Here is a 4,549-nt window from a genome sequence, read left to right as displayed (position 1 = left end):
GCCCTGCGTGGCAGGGGCGTGGCCAGGATGCGCGGGGCGGGGCCAGGCGCCGCCGTTGCCATGGTAGCGCGTCCGCCGCGCGCGACGCCGGCGGCGCCTACGGGAGGCCGGCACTCCCGGCCTCGCGTGGGCATCCGGGCGGCGTCCGTTCCGCCCCGCGGCTCTCGCTCCGGCCCAGGGGACCCGCGCTGTCGGCCACCGTGGTTGGCCCCGCGAGGCCGGCCTCTGTCCCAACCTGCTCCCCCGCCGCCGGGGCCCGCTGAAGGCCTGGAGACTTTCCAGCCCGTCTCGTGGGCTTGGGGTCGGTCCTCCGGGCCTGGTCTAGGCAGGAGGAACCGGTTTGGTTCTGAAGTCTCGCAGGACCTTTTCCCCCCCAACCTGCGCAAGAGGCGCGCACCCACACGGCCTAGGGTCCCGGCCTTTCCCTCGAGTGTTGCACCTGAAGGGTCTTTCATCTTGTAAAGAGAACATGCAGAAAACAGGACGGCTTCCAAAATCAGGCTTTTAAAACCACTCTGCCAATAAAGATCGTGTTTCACGAAGGCCATCTTAAGCTGAAAATGCCCACGCCTGAAAGGAGAGTCCGGCCTCCGGACTTGAATTTGCGTTCTTCTCAGTCCCACCCTGCCTTGAGCTGCGTTTGGAGAATTCTCTTGGGTATTAAATTTAAACGTATATGCCTCTAGCTAATATTCTGTATTATGACCGCTCTGGTAAAGGCACAGAGACAAAGCCCCACGACTTTCAGTCATCCTCCGGCTTGAGTATTTTTAACAGAGGCGGAGGCAGTCACGTGTTTGTGAGTTTAATCAAATTGACAAGGGCTGTGAGCGAGAAAGACTTGCTATGTAATGTGAAGACTGCATTAGGTACAGAAAGATGCGTTCTCTTTGGACTTCACTTGAATCAGAGCTTTTCAAATGGAATCTTCTCTTGCATGTATTTTTCTCGATCTCCTGCCAGCGGAAAATTTAAATCAAAATTCCGTTTCTTATATTCGTTTCTATGGTAAATGTGTCTAGGCTGAGATGATGCATTGTCTTGATCAACAAGGAAGACGCGCAGCGATCACTGTGAATCGAACACTTTGCTGATGAGCAACACTTGAGCCTGGAGGCGAGAACGGCCATGCTCGCAGGAGGATCCTCCGCGGTGCGTTTCACGAGCACATTCACAGCTGACGTTTTTCCGCTCTCATGGGTCTTCACTGGGAACGTTTTATCCTTCATTTTGCAGACTATTTAGTCTCTTAGAAAGCCACTTTTACCTACTCTGTAGTTTGAAAATGTCACTGTGGTTGGGCAAATGATCATGTACATGTATGTGTGTGCTTATATATTTCCCCCCAGTATCAAAACAGAACCTTTATTTTGCATTCAGAAAGCTACATCAAGCACCTGAAAATAATAGTTTTATGTTTGGCACTAATTGGAGGGAAAAGGGGGTCTATGAAAAACGGGGGGTATAAAATTGGAGAAAAAACGGAATGTTTTTTCCTAATGACTTTTTTGGTGCGTAAGGTGAATTGCCAAATTGGCTTCAGATTTGGTAGTTTAAATGTTAGAATAGTAGAAAGAATAACAGTATATTTTATAGTAAAATATTAGCACTTGCAAACATTAATTTTTATTTGGTAATTTTCATAATGTCTGATTATGTGCATTCATTACCCCGACGTTCTTTTTGCAGAAGTTATTCTTCATTATGAGCTTAGACCAACATGATTGCAGCACATGTGCCTGGCATGGCTGATAGGACTGATCAGCTGAACCATTTAACTGGACGGTTATGCTCTGAGGTAAGTAGAGGTTTGGTCATACCCATGAGTTAGCCCGACCTTCATTCAGAATTCACTGACTATTTTGGAGAGTCACTGAATTTTATTAAGAATATGTGAGTGTTGAGAACCTCACTAGATTTTCTGCAGCGTTTCCTAATGTGAAAATGATCTTCGTATAGGCGTTCCGGTTAGTTTCCAGTATTACAAGGTTTCTACCTTTTTATTTATGGTTATTGTTTCCTTAGGAACCTAATATTTATCAAACACAGGATCCATTTTGCATGCTCACCTTTTTTCTTTTTCAAATAATCAGTGACCTTAAGCTTTGAGCATCTTATCCTTACTACTGGCTACCAGCCTCTTATCTAATGCTGTATTATACTTGATGTACTCCTTTATCTATACTACTTTAATCTTTTAGAGGCTTATAATATGGGCTCTTTAATAAAATGCTTTATCATATGAATAAACTAACCTTTCTCTCCAGTGGTCATGTATGGATGTGAGAGTTGGACAGTGAAGAAAGCTGAGCACCGAAGAATTGATGTTTTTGAACCGTAGTGTTGGAGAAGACTCTTGAGAGTCCCTTGGACTGCAAGGAGATCCAACCAGCCTGTCCTAAAAGAAATCAGTCCTGAGTGTTCATTGGAAGGACGGATGCTGAAGCTGAAGCTCCAATACTTTGGCCGCCTCATGCGAAGAGCTGACTCATTGGAAAAGACCCTGATGCTGGGAAGGATTGGGGGCAGGAGGAGAAGGGGACGACAGAGGATGAGATGGTTGGATGGCATCACCGACTCGATGGACGTGAGTTTGGGTAAGCTCCAGGAGTTAGTGATGGACAGGGGAGCCTGGTGGGCTGTGATTCATGGGGTCGCAAAGAGTCAGATACGACTGAGCGACTGAAATAAACTGAACTGAACCTTTCTCTACTTTTCCAGATTTCTCTACTTTTGCTCACCTACCTCTGTACCTTTTTCCTTCTTTAAATATTCATGTTTCCTGTACAGTCCAAAATACTTGTTTCTATAGAAATGATTGTGTTACCACAAAGTGTTCTGATTTAGTTCTTAATGTTTTATGTTTAGATCTCCCAATCTTGGGAAAATATAAATGCATCTGTTGGCGCTGGTGGTAAAGAACACGCCTGCCAATGCAGGAGATATTAGAGATGTGGGTTCAATCCCTGGGTCAGGAAGACCCTCTGGAGAAGGAAATGGCAACCCACTCCAGTATTCTTGCCTGGAGAATTCCATGGACAGAAACCTGGTGGGCTACAGTCCATGGGGTCACAAAGAGTCGGACATGACTGAAGTGACTTAGCACACAGCATGTTGCTAGAAGAGTCCCTCATCTTGAAATCTTAAAATATTTTTCCCCATCCAGCTTCAAGTTCACCTAATATTCTCTCATCACTCCATAGGATTTGAATAGGCAATGTACTGTGGTAGTTAGGAGACAAGACTCTGAACTCAGGCTAAGAGTCAAGTCCTGGTTCTAATGCTTACTAGCTATGTGACTTTAATCAAGATTTTTTTTAAAAAAACTTCTCAAGGCCTCAGTTTTCTCATCTGTAAAATTGAGATAATAGCACTTAGTTAATTAAATTTCACTTTTTAAGAATTAAATAATACAATTCTGGTAAAGCTCTTGGCATGAAATCAACAATGAATGGTGGTAGTCAGCAGTGGCTGTCCTCATCAGAGTGATTATCAATATTAAACATTATTTCCACGGTCACCAATTTACTTAGCCTGAATTAATTTATTAGACAGACTATCCGCAGATACACAGAATTCTGACAGGACGTAAAGAAGACGTTTTGAGTAAGGAGGGTGGGGAGTAGGAGTAGAAGGGAAAAGTCCAGACACCGGCCCGGCGAGTCCCGTCACCTGCGTGAACTGTCGGCCTCGGTGGCTCCTGGATCTTGCCGAGCAGCAGAAACCACCCAGCCTAGACCTGGGTGAACCTAGGTTTGTGCCGCTGCCTCGTGAGAACCTACATTATCCCCAGAACTCTGCTTCAGGGAAGTCTGAAAACCGAGTCTGCGGTGTTCCCACCTCTGCAGCCAAGGAAGGCATGTGAAAATAAGGTTGGAAAGACTAGTCCACCTGTCCACTACCCTTCTTCCCAAATGTAAGCCTCCACACTGTAGCAATAATGGAGAATTTCCTGGGGGTCCAGGGGCTGTGATCTCACTGCTGGAGGCCCGGGTTCCGTCCCTGGTTGCGGAGTTAAGATCCTGCAAGCCACACGATGCAGTCAGAAAGGAAAGCGAAACAGGAACAACAAAAACCAAATTATAGCAGTAAGAGCAGATGCTCCCTGACAAGAATGCCGTCTCCCCGAAGGAAGACCAAACTTCTGTATCTGTGGGGAGCGTTTCGTTTTCTTGTAGCCCAGTCACGGTCCTCGCTTTTTATTTCTTTTTAATATTTCTTTCTTTCTTTGGCTGGGCTGGGTCTTAGTTGCGGCACGTGGGATCTTCGGTTGCAGCACGTGGGATGTTGTTCCCTGAGCAGGGATCCAGCCCCGGCCCCTGCGCTGGGAGCTCGGAGTCTTAGCCACTGGACCACCAGGGACGTGCCCACGGTCCAGTCTCGATGTTTCACAACCTAAGAGCTGAACTGTCAAGTTAATCATGCCCCAGAAATGCTTTATGAAACAGTGGGGACAAAGGGAAGGGGAAAAAAGGCAAGTGCTTAACATACGTAAATGACCTATAGAGAGCGAGAAGGGAATGTGATGGCCGTGATGACCCTCCGTCTC

At 46.4% G+C, this 4,549-nt stretch overlaps 1 protein-coding gene across 2 annotated transcripts in view; it reads left to right on the top strand.

The window, feature by feature from the left end:
• The first annotated feature begins 68 nt into the window (after positions 1-68).
• FOXN3 (forkhead box N3) overlaps positions 69-4,549 on the top strand; it is a 538,038-nt gene continuing 533,557 nt past the window's right edge. For both annotated transcript variants that reach the window (XM_081510806.1, XM_081510807.1), the window contains exons 1-4: positions 69-657; positions 1,023-1,152; positions 1,690-1,798; positions 2,268-2,597. The gene's annotated coding sequence lies outside the window, so the exon portion shown is untranslated. The remainder of the gene's footprint in view (positions 658-1,022; positions 1,153-1,689; positions 1,799-2,267; positions 2,598-4,549) is intronic.

The sequence above is a fragment of the Giraffa tippelskirchi genome, chromosome 7, assembly GCF_054371585.1.
Source record: "Giraffa tippelskirchi isolate mGirTip1 chromosome 7, T2T-mGirTip1v1.2.pri, whole genome shotgun sequence".
Classification (NCBI taxonomy): Eukaryota; Metazoa; Chordata; class Mammalia; order Artiodactyla; family Giraffidae; genus Giraffa; species Giraffa tippelskirchi.
Note: the sequence above shows the minus strand (reverse complement) of the source record. Positions and strands in the feature narration are given on the sequence as shown.